Raw genomic sequence first — 12664 nt, 5'->3', positions numbered from 1 at the left:
AGATAAAAAAGGGGTTATATCTCTGTTACCACATAGGGCAGGTGTTCCAAATGGGAGTGTTTGAGGGCCTAGTTCATTAATTCAGCAAAACACTAAGTGAGAATCCATTATGAATGTGGAAGAAGTACTTATCCGGGAAGAAGAAATGAATCAGTGAGAAACAGAGACTAAATCCCAACTCTCACAGAATTTCAAGGGAAAGTGAATATTTCTCACTCTAAGTGGATGTAGGGAAGGAAATAAATGCCAATATTGGAAAATCTGTTTTTGTGTAACATTTCAATATTTGGAATCAAATTTAACTGGTTAGAGATTAAGAATCATAGCCCAGTGGTAGCAGCATATGCCTTAATCCAAGCACTTGAAAGGCAGAGTTTTAGGACAACCTGGACTACACAGTGAGTTTCAGGACTACACAGAGAACCATTGTTTCAAAAAAATTAAAAACAAAAACAAAAACAAAACAAAAACCATAAAACAACAAAAGAATAAAAAACAACAGAAACAAAAACCAAAATACTAAAAACAAACAAAAAAAATCACATGATAAATAACAGAGAGGTGGATAGTGGGAGTGTCATCCAGTCTAAATACCATAAGAAACCTATCACTCTACATAACTCCCCCTAGAAGGACAAATAATAAAAAAAGACTGGCTTTCCTGTAGTCAATTCTATATAGAGAGTACAGACAGATAAGCTGCCCTCAAGGTTTGTGTAATTTTAATTAAACTATTTGTAATTGATTTTCAAATCAACCTTATTATCTCAGGACTTTGAGCCAGCTGCCATCTCTCTATGCTTGCCAGCCTGCTTTCAAACTCCTGGGCTCAAGTGATCTTAGTACCTCATCCACTAGAGTAACTGTGACTACAAGCATGCACCATCACTCTGAGTTTTTCATTTAAAAAAAAATACAAGAACAATATGGTAACTCAAATTTATAGCCCCAATAAATGATACCACCCAGTATCCTGATGGCTACGGTATCTGTAATGTGGTGTTATCCAACATTCCCAAAGTCCTCAGGGGACTAGCTTGTAAGCTAAATTGCACATGTGCCTAAGAGTGGACACAGCCAGTATGGAAGGCTTATTTCTAGTTCTAAGCATGTTTCCTTCAAGGTAAGACTCATGCATGAATGAATTTTAAATTTACAACAGACCAAGAGATAACATCTTCTGAGGATGAGAACTGAGAAGTAGCACTTGCTGTGAAATAAAAGAATCACATAGTAAGAGCAGACTCTACCAGTCACTACATTGATGGCAGACTAGCCCAATTACCACATTAATAGTAGACTCGAGAAGTCACTGCACTACTAGCAGACTAGACCAGTTTGAAAAAAAAAGTACTAGAACTATAAACATATACATTACTCTAAGTACCCAGAGACTACACAGGTAATTCTCTGTGTACCACTGAAAATTTAGTGAGATGTTATATTCCTCATTTCATATTTAAGGCACTGAATCTTAGAGCTTAACTTTCCTTATCCTGGTCACAGGGACATTCATTGAGGGGCCCTGTGCTCTGGCCCAGGTCCTACCCAACTGCATCTCTCATGAGACCATTGCCTGCCTCCATCCTCAGAGGATACCTTTATCTTGAGTAAATAAAGAAACTCTGCTCTTCTGTTCTTTTCCTGTTCCCTCCTTGAGATGTTTTCAGTCATGAAGACAACAGTAAGTTCTTTGTTTCCCCAAAGTGAGTTAACTATTAAGGCCATGTAGATCCTAAGCATCTGAGAGGCACAGCAGCAGCTTCTCTCTGATTTATTTGGTTTTGTTTGTTTGTTTTTGTTGTTGTTCTAGTCAGTGAAGTACAAACTTTCAGAGGTAGTTATAAGAGGTGAATGAAGAAAAAGATTTAACTTTTGCACAACCTGTCAAATATGAACAACAAAGGAGTCTCCAGAGTCAATGGCACTGAGCCCCAGTTAACACCAGTCATTTCAAGGTAGTGTGTTTTCACACAAAGACTGTATTGATATGATCAAATGTCCCACTTTGTTAGGAAATATATCTCAAGTGCAATGGGAGAGAGAGAGAGAGAGAGAGAGAGAGAGAGAGAGAGAGAGAGAGAGAGAGAGAGAGGGGAGGGAGGGAGGGAGATTATTCATAGGTAAATATGTCAAAGCAGGAGGGGTAAAACATATTCTCAATTTTTCTGCATTTTGCAGTCTTCGTTCAGAAAAAAAGTAGCATCTGCACTTTCTAACTCTACCAAGAAAATGATATTCAGTCAATATAACCAGGGAGATGTATATATTTCTTTAGCTTATATTTGTGTAAACTCATATGCATGTTTAACTGCAAGTTCATCAATTAATGTACAACTGTTTGCAAAATGCAACCCCTGTTGCATGGCCTTTTGTGTAATGGATATGTAAGGGTGTAAATGAGGATATAGATAGACAGAGCTACACACTTGAAGTCTGCATTTGCAGATGTGTGCATGTATACAGCTATGCTATTGTGAAGGATTGAATGTGTGATCAAATAAATGCATTATGCTTTATGCTTAATATTTTTTATGGAGTGTGTGTGTGTGTGTGTGTGTGTGTGTGTGTGTGTGTGTGTGTGTATGAATACTGTTGCTGAAGAGCATGGATGCTTCATATGTTTGCTTCCTGATTGATGCCTATGCCTGGAAGTTCCAGAACAGACATATATTCATACTGGTAAGAATGTGCATTCATGTTAATTGTATCAGTCTGGGCAGTGTAGGAAAAGGGTCTGTCAGCAGAGTCATGGGATGACAGAGTGGTACTGGAGGGGCTGTTTCTCAACAGCTATGCTTCATTGTCAGTGTGGAAGCTGTTTCTAGCATCTCTGCCGATTTGTCATGCTGTTAATTGATGTCAAATTTGTGTCATTTGGGTCTGACATTCATGCAGTAAAGTGAAATTTCCAAAAAAGTCCAGACTCCCAGTGGTCGGTCCTGAGTTTACAAGGTGATAGAAGACAGGCATTTTTAGAGAAAAGAGTTGCATTTCTGTTGATACCTTATTTAGTGGCTCTGTTGATGAGCTGGTGTGTAACAGAGTTGGGACAGGATAATGAGTGGGGACTGTAGCTAGAGTTTTCCTGCCTGGCCCACAGTCAGGACAAATCACTGTCACCTGCCAGCCCCACAGCCGCTCAAACCCGACCAAGTAAACACAGAGACTTATATTGCTTACAAACTGTATGGCCGTGGCAGGCTTCTTGCTAACTGTTCTTACAGCTTAAATTAATCCATTTCTATAAATCTATACCCTGCCATGTGGCTCGTGGCTTACCGGCATCTTCACATGCTGCTTGTCATGATGGCGGCTGGCAGTGTCTCTCTCCCTCAGCCTTCCCCTTCCCAGCTTTATTCTCCTCCTTGTCCCGCCTACACTTCCTGCCTAGCCAATGGCCAATCAGTGTTTTATTTATTGACTAATCAGCAACACATTTGCCATACAGAACATCCCACAGCAGGGGACAGGCTGGGATGGCGAACTGGCGGGCCAGTGACAGGCCAGGCAGCTAAGTTGCAGCCAAGGACATTTTAATAGATTCAGTTCTTAACCACTTCTAGACCTTCTTTCCAAAAAGTAAGATTCTACAACTAAGCAAAACACCATCCAGTATAACCAACTCTTTAGATTTTAAGAAGTGGAGGTCCAGGGATACAGTCTATGATACAGACATAAGGTTATAATTCACGTTAATGGAATGTAAAACTCCTGTTTTGGAATGTATGCTTTTGTGTCTTCTGATAGTCTCAATTTTTTTCTAACTAACTAACTAACTAACTAACTAACTAACTAACTAACTAACTAAATATATATATATATATATATATATATATATATATATATATATATATATATACATATAGATATTTAAAGCTCATGTTTCGATAAACTACAGGGGTACAACTGTTAGTTTAGTCAATGACTGAAGAAAAGAAAAGATACAATGAAGTGAGCTCTTTATGGGTGCCCATTTCCTTTCCGACATTTGGGATTGAATTATCCTACTCAAAATCCAAACATCAACAGATTCTCTTTTTCTCTTTCTCAACCAGTAGTTTGAAATACAGGCTTAGCTCATGAGGTCCCTCTGACTAGAAGGTGCTTTTAATTCCTTCCTTATCCATTATATATATTTTGGTTAATACCAGTTTTTCTGAACTGAAGCTATAAGTAAACAAATTTAATAAGTTGTGCGTCTGTTTATGTTCATGCAATTTGCAACAAGGGCAAATGGAAATTTATTACAGACACAATGATTAAACTAAACCATGTTTTATAGCTCACAAAAGTACTTGTGATAAACAACAATTACTAACTCCCTATGTAGATAGAGATACAGACTTAGGGCTAGTGGGGCAATTTTGATAGATAGTGGAATATTACTTTAAGCAGGAATCTGAAAATGTTTTCTGAAATGAGAAGTTCTGCATGCAGTAGCCTTAAACTCCATTAGCTTTTAAAGGGATGAGGTTATTACTCTGAAAGATAAAGGTGTGACATTGGGTGATATACCTGGAAGATGTATGTCACTATCATCACAGTGTGGATGACAACCGTGCGTTTCTGAGAGGAGATCAAGATGCCCTACTCAATACTGAGAATGTTACTGCTCAAAGTCTCTGTAGATGGAGTCCAAGATTGTTTAGCACATACACTGACTAGGCTAAGATTCATTTATTAATCATGTGTGTATTTCATACTTACATTTTCTCCTTTGGCTTGTTAGATTTTAGGAACAACTTGGCACATCCTGGTGCTCCTTTAACAGTTCTAGAAAGTCAGATCTGATATTGACTTTTGCAACAAAGTGCTCTCTAGTATGACTGCTCAAGGCAAAGAAGGACATCTGGGTCATCTACACTGAGAATCTCTTCTCTTTTTTTCAGAACTTTGAGAACTCTTCCACTAATGGTCTGAAGGAGGGACTATTAAAGCAGAATTGGGAAGTACTTCTTTGAACTTGGATTTGTAACATAAGGTCAGGAGTAAATAGACCTTACAATTTTACTTCTTCTAGAGTCTACAATCTATAACTGTTGCTTCCTTTTAGAGCCAACTAGGAGATTTGATTTTGACCATAATGGCCAGGCTAATCAATGATTCTGATGTAGTTATGCAGCTACTGAGGGTAAACAGACATAGACTCTTATTTGTGCTATCTTAAACTTCAAAGGTAGAAAATAGAATTAGAGCTTGGAGCCAAAGTCCTCTTTTAAAGTGAACCTCTGAACAGCCCTTTCTGGGAATTAAGATGTGAAACATTAACTGTAGAATCTAGATATTCAAGGAGCTGGATGTTACTTTTTTCATCAAAGACAAGGCTTAGGTCAAGTATATATGATAAGTTTGTTGAAGATGTCAAAGCTCTTGATGAGGCCTCTCTCTGTGCTTCTCTGTGAGCTCTTCTTGTTAACTCCCTCATCACAAGAAGTGATGTAAGAACTAGAATTATCAAGACACAGAACTGGTGCTGCTCTCTGGCACAGTGTTTGCTTAGCCTCCTGGGTCTTCTCTGGTTCCTCCAAAGCAGTCTGTACATTTTGTTTCTGTTTCCATGTCAAAGGAACACTAAAGTTATGATTGAGTCTGTTATTTCAAAACAAGTACACAAGTCTATATGTGGAGGCTGGAGGGCTGGCTCAGCAATTAAGAACACTTGTTGGTCTTGCAGAGCACTGGGATTTAATTACCAGAATGCAGATAGTGTCCCTCAACTAACAATAGCTCTAGTTCCAGGGCTTCCAAATCCCTCTTCTGACCTTTGTGAACACAAGGTACACACATGGAACACCTACATACATTCAGGCAAAACATATATACACATGTAATCGAGATAAATAAATCTTTAAAAATAAATAAGTCATAAGTAAAAAGTCTGCATTTTGCTAGCCTTAAGTTTTCAGGGTGTTGTTTCCCTGACTATTCCGGTTGGTTGGTAGGGAGTTCCTTAAGCTCTCCCTGCAGCCACAGGCAAGACTGTCGCTTGTAGCTTGATCCAGAGCTAGTCTCAGTATCAGTTCTCAGGTTCTTAGAGATGAGAGGAGCTGGCTCTGCCCCAAGTCCACAGAATGTGATGTGTATCCATATTAAGTTTTAAAGAAACAATTTAAGTGTTTCCCTATCTTTGTTTGATAATGAAATCATAGGAGGAACTCTTAGAAAATAAGTTGAAGTATCAATTCCTACATGACCAATTAACATTCGGCTATAAGACCAATTACATCAGCATCTGTAGTGGAGAGCCAGTAGAACAGCATTTCCACTAACTCTTTATAGGGCTGTAGAGCTAGGATTCAGTGGGACTGTGCTCAACTCATTTAATTCTACTTTAGATTCTGATGTATGTCACAAACTCAAGCCAGAACACTCCAGCAATAAAGTCAATATTTTAATTTCCACAAAATGATCTTACTTGCTATATTCTAATTGTTGTGTGTGTGTGTGTATGTGTATGCATTTACATGTATGCATATTCACATGTGCATGGCTGCACATGGGTGTCAGACATTGGGTGTCTTTCTCAAGAGCTCTCCCCCTAACACATTGAGGCAGGACCTCTCACTTGAGCCCAGAGCTAATCAATTGAGCTAGTAGAGCTAGCCAGCTTGCCCTGAGAATCCCCTGTACTTCCTTCCCAAGTTCTAGCATTACAGATGGACCACAATGTCCACTTGTCTTTTTGTGGGTGCTGGTGACACGAAACCAGGTTTTATTCTTCTGCAGCAAGTGCTTTGCCCACTGAACCATTTTCCCAGTCCCTAATATCCTAATTTTTAAGCGTTTACTATAAAGGTATGAAAAGAAGCTCTTTTTTAAAAAAAGCAATGAAGCGTTAAGCCCTGTCTTCAGTTCCATGCTCTGCAGAAGAAAAGTTGTTAAGTTTAGGCTCACACAGTGGGTAGGTACAACTGACTTGAAATGTTCCCCAATTCTTCTCTATTATTCTCAGGTTAAGAAGAGATACAAAGGAGGACTTGCAAGAATGTTGTTCCTTATGAGGTATCATGTCTTCATCCTTTCTTGAAGTCTCCTCTACCTGGACAGAGCCACCCCCCACCCCCCCATGCCATCCCTTTACCTCAGCATCCGTCTTGTGTGGTAAGCTTTTCACTTCCAGTATTTTACTGTGAGAGGACCTGAATGTGACTACCTGCCAGATGGACAGGAACTTTGATACTTTACTCTTTCCTCTTTGCTATGAGGCTGCACAATGCTGATGGATTAGAATTGTTAGGGAATAAGAGGATGGAGTACAGTTTATAAAAATCTTTCAAATTACTCTAAAGATGCAATGTGTAACAGTCACTTGTCCTTCTGACATGACAGCCACTGGAAGGAAATAATGCCACAAACATCTTATTCTCAATTAGTTACTGAAAGTGAGAAATTGAGAGATCTCCTATACAATCGAATTTTCTGCCATTTTGCAATGAGAAAACCTAGCAATATATGTTCAAAGCCTTTCTTTGTCACAAAGAAGTTAGCAAATATTAATGAAGTCACAAGGCCATCAAGAGGATAAAGGATAAAGACATTAATAATCTCATGAAGTTACTGTGAAAATCAGATGAGATTATTGTTCACATTTCTGTACATTTTTTGTTTGTATTGGAATCTCAACAAATGAAGCTTGGTGTTATTATTATTCAACAATTTACAAACAATACATAGTCACCAAGCACAAAATTAATATGCAAGGTGCCAATACAATCTCACCACTTTTTGGTAAGGGTTGAACTTTTGGCAAAGGTTGAACTGTAGACGAAGTTCTAAATGATCTTATTAAATAAGAAACACAGAGCCAAATACATAGTTAAAAGCCCAAGAGATCAGAGCACTAGCAAAGAGCAATGACTACCTTTAGCTTACCACTCAATGCCATCGCTTTCCTTGAGAGAGAGAGACCTTCTTCCTGTGTGTCTTGTGTTTCATTGCTTTCCTGTTCTGCCTTTTCATTGGCTCTAAGCCCAGCCACATGACTTTTTTTTATCACTGCCTGTCTATAGAGACCTCCTGGTCTCTATGGTTGGTACTGGGATTAAAGACTCAAGGGTCACCACGCTTGGCTGTGTCCTTGACCACACAGAGACTCTGCCTGCCATGTGATCGAATTAAGGGTGTGGACTATCACCACTTGACTTCTATTTCTGCCCCACTAATGACCTCTGATCTCCAGACAAACTTTATTTATTAACATACAAATGAAATTGTATTTCAGCACAAGTAAAATATCACCACATTGAACAGTGTCTATCCTGACATAGTCCGAATTATTTCTTTCTTGTTATTATCTTGTTATTATCATTCTTCTCATTAATTTTCATTCTCCCCAAATCACATAGGTCAGACTGGGATTTTCTGGGATGCACGTGCTTTTAAAAATACTTTGTATTGTGGAAGCCAGAGGACAGTATACATATCTGTCTATCTTCGGTAAAGTTGTGGTATCCAACACCAACTCAGGTTAAAATAATACATGTATCTTTGGCTTCATTTATGCTTCTAATTTTTAGTACAACTTCCTAGTTTAGTTGAATATATCTTTAACCATTTAAATCTTGTTATAATCATTGTGAGACACATTGGTAAGTGTGTCTAATTCTAAGGTGAGGTCTAGCACAAAGAAGAGCTTAGTGTGCCAGAAATAGGAATGCACTGCTGCCATTCTGTGTTTGAGCCTGGCTTCAACAATGCATATAGAGGTCCAAAAGTATCAGAAAACCCTCCATTTCCTCCCAGCAAAGCTCATTCCAGCTGTGAGTCTCTGGTGTCAGAGCCTGACTTTTCTGCCAAATTAAAATTGAAATCACAATTTGGCAAACACAGCTGGTAAAGTTCACTGCCGGAATGAATAACACCCAGGCAGTGAAGTCAACTATGATGTCCAGGCTTGTTTACAACTGCCAATGATTTAATTGAAACACAGCTGCAGGATTTAAAACAACAGTGTTTATCCTTTTCCAATATTTTCAGATCTTTTGTCCCATCCAGTTCCTAAATAGACTCCTTAAGACCATTAATGGAGTTAATTAGTTCACATAAGCTAGGTTATGGTCTGCCAACCAAGAACTTCCAAAAATCAGTGGGTTAAGAAAATGAGTTAATTTCGCCGGGCGGTGGTGGCGCACGCCTTTAATCCCAGCACTCGGGAGGCAGAGCCAGGCGGATCTCTGTGAGTTCGAGGCCAGTCTGGGCTACCAAGTGAGTTCCAGGGAAGGCGCAAAGCTACACAGAGAAACCCTGTCTCGAAAAACCAAAAAAAAAAAAAAAAAAAAAAAAAAAAAGAAAATGAGTTAATTTCATGCCTATACAATTTCTTGTTCGCTAAAATTCCAAGTCACTTATTGATTTGTACATGTTCTGTGAGTTATAATTTTTCCATCTCAACACAAGGCTTCCAAGCTGGCCAGGAGCAGTGCTTGTTATTAGAAAGTAAAAGGTACTGAAGACGCAAGCTCCTTTGTATGGACTGTGGGGCAGTGTTTAATGTCATGGTTTATGAGATACACATACAGTTAGAAGAAGATTAAACTTTGATCTGGATTTGATTGTCACATGAAATTACCTATCCTATTTATTAAAATTGCAAGAGCAAAATCTGTCTGACATTCAATGGGACAATGTACTGGATGTTTTTGAAAGTTAAAAATGCTAAATAAATTATTCTTACACAATGACAAAGACAGTTTCTGTTATGTTAAAGTCTGTTATGATGGTCAGGCTTTTATGTCATCGTGGCTAGCCTAGGGTCCCCAGTTTTTCCGTCAAATAATAATACAGATGTACAGTGAAGACAATTTTAAAGATATGATTGCCGTGAACTTAAAGAAAGTTCTCCTTCGCATTCTGGGAAAGGCAGGTTCCAATGTCATGAAACACTTTGAAAGCAGAACTGAGGCTTACTTGAAGAAGAGGAAATCTTAGTGATGAATTACAGTTTCAACTTAAGCTAGAATGTTCCAACACCTTTTGTGCTGCAGAATTATGACTTGTCTCAGTACTTTAACATAATTACACAAGGCACCTCTTCACAGTGAAATCACATATATCAAGTTAATTGTTAATCCTTTTTGACTGTAGATGGGGATTTGTTTTTCTTCTGTTTGTCTGTTGTGAACCAAGATAATATATTTACATGGTAAGACATTCTTGCTTCACTGTTTTGAGAGTATCTTCAAACTGTATTCAGAATATATTTTTCCCTAAAATGTTGAGAAACATTTCTAAGGAGAACTGTAGTATGATTTGACTATTGTCCTAATAGTGTCCATTGCAGGGAAAGTAAATAGTGATCAAAACATCAAGGCAAATGTTTAAAGTGTGATGAAAGCAAAGAAGATGGGAAAATAAGACAATATTTTGGACATTATCTTCCACTAGCTCCAACAGAGGATTTACACATTTTATCATATTTAAGACAAACAATGTCAGAATCTGTGCAACTGAAAATAGGGGGGGTTAAAATTTTTCTTTCATTTATTTATTTATTTATCAATCTATTTATTTGTTTGTTTATTTATTTATTTATTTATTTATTTATGTGTGTTTGTGCCCTAAACTGATCATTGGAATGGAAGAAAACTAGATAATTTGTAGGAGTTGTCCACATTTCAAGAGATTGAATCTTGAAGTCAAGTTTTTCTAATGTCAAAGATAATGACTAGCTGTAACAGTGAATATTTAGAGGTGAAAGGAAGATAGAAGAAAGAACACATACAAACTAAATCCTAAGTGAAATATATGTCTTTACCCCAACTGCTGTCATTTGCCTCCACCATTTTCTACACTCAGGAGCATTGCCACTGTTTCTGTCCACCTGAAACCATACATGAAGTCAACACAAATCTAATGTCCATGAAAACTCTACAAACTCTTCCTGGCTTTCTGGAGTCTATGACATGCTGCACTAATTACTTAATGCCATTTGTGAAAATTTGACCTAGCTGAGTGTGGAAGAGTCTACAAAATTTGAACAAACTGAATGACAGACTTATGATAACATCTTAATTCAAACTAATGGCGTCTACTTTGCTCTGTTCTAAGTAATGAACAAATAACAATGTTATATATGTATATTTACATGTGTGTACTTGTATGTTAAATTATCATATGTAAAATGAGGAACAGCTTAGGTAATTACCTTCCAATTCTAACAAAAACTCGTGTTAATGAGTACTTCTCTCTCTCTCTCTCTCTCTCTCTCTCTCTGTGTGTGTGTGTGTGTGTGTGTGTGTGTGTGTGTGTGTGTGTGTGTTTATGTGTATCACGAAGTGAGCTGGCCCTATGGAGGTAATACTGAGGCAGAGCTAAGACATAAAGCAAGAGGCTAACATTAATTATACATATAGCTTCAGTGTGCATATATATGCATAATTTATATCTACCTTTCTAGTAACATAACATATTATTGCACATGTGGTAGAAGTCAGTGGAAGGAATTTATGTATTGTCCCCCCTTATTTTGCACTACTTTGTAGGCACCATCAGTGAAAATACGACCTGACACATCAGCATCTGCCAAGAACAGAGATGACAACTTACCTGTCGAAAATGCAGGAGACGAGACTCTTGGCCAAGTGCCTGCTCTCTATATCATCCTTTCATCCTTCACCATCTCTTGGAGACAGATTCACAGTCCTCAATAGATACACAGGCCAAAAACAGTGTTATTATTTACGCTTAGCTTCTTCTAGATTTAAAAAAAATAACTTGTAGTCAAACAGAAAGAAAACAAAAAATTTGCATACTCTATCAATCTTCCTGACTCCTTAGTTGCTGAGATTCACAGTTGCTGAAGGCAATAGAGAAGCAGCCCCGCAAAAAGAAATAGAAGCTGATTTTTAGGCTTTCCAAGATTATTTGAGGACAAGTGGACTGTATTTGGAAAGTTCTAGCACCTTATTATTATATCATGCCTCATATACTGTTTCAGAAAGCGAATTAACCCCACAGTTTATGCTAATATGGAACAGTAAATTTAAACTAAACACCTTCATTGTTCCAATATCCAATCCAAAATGTCTGCTTACTAGAAAACTCAGCTGCCTCTTAACTTGAGGAACATCTTATCTTTACCAAGTACTAATTGATAAGAGGCATTATCAGTTGACATTAGAAATAAGGGTACATATTAGTAATAGTATACTAAGATAGTGCAAACCATTGGGGAAAATAATATTAAATAACAGGGTTGAAAACATGTTTTGTTAATGTTGTTCAAGTTTCCAGCCCCACATTCAATGTAGACACCACTCATTTAATTATTTTATAATGTTGTGTGTTCTATGAATACAACGATGATACAAAGATTACAGTCACACCTGAAATCATAAGTTAGAGATTATCATTTGTTCCCATATTCTTAAGAAGACCATTTGTTCAGACTAGAAAGATCAGGGCTGGAGAGGTGACTTAGCAGTTATGCCCAATAACTGCCCTTCCAGAGAACCAGATTCGATTATGATAACCTATGTCAGGTGGCTCACAATTGCCTATAACACAAGTTTCAGGAACTCTTAGGCCTCTGGCCTCCAAATGCACATATGTACACAACACACACACACATGCACGCACACACACACACACACACACACACACACACACACACACACACTTCATCTTTTAAAAAGAGAAAGAACAATCTTTCTCAAAAGGAGCA

Source organism: Peromyscus californicus, unplaced genomic scaffold (assembly GCF_007827085.1).
Source record: "Peromyscus californicus insignis strain IS unplaced genomic scaffold, ASM782708v3 Scaffold_13__1_contigs__length_99412109, whole genome shotgun sequence".
In the NCBI taxonomy this organism is placed as follows: domain Eukaryota; kingdom Metazoa; phylum Chordata; class Mammalia; order Rodentia; family Cricetidae; genus Peromyscus; species Peromyscus californicus.
Note: the sequence above shows the minus strand (reverse complement) of the source record.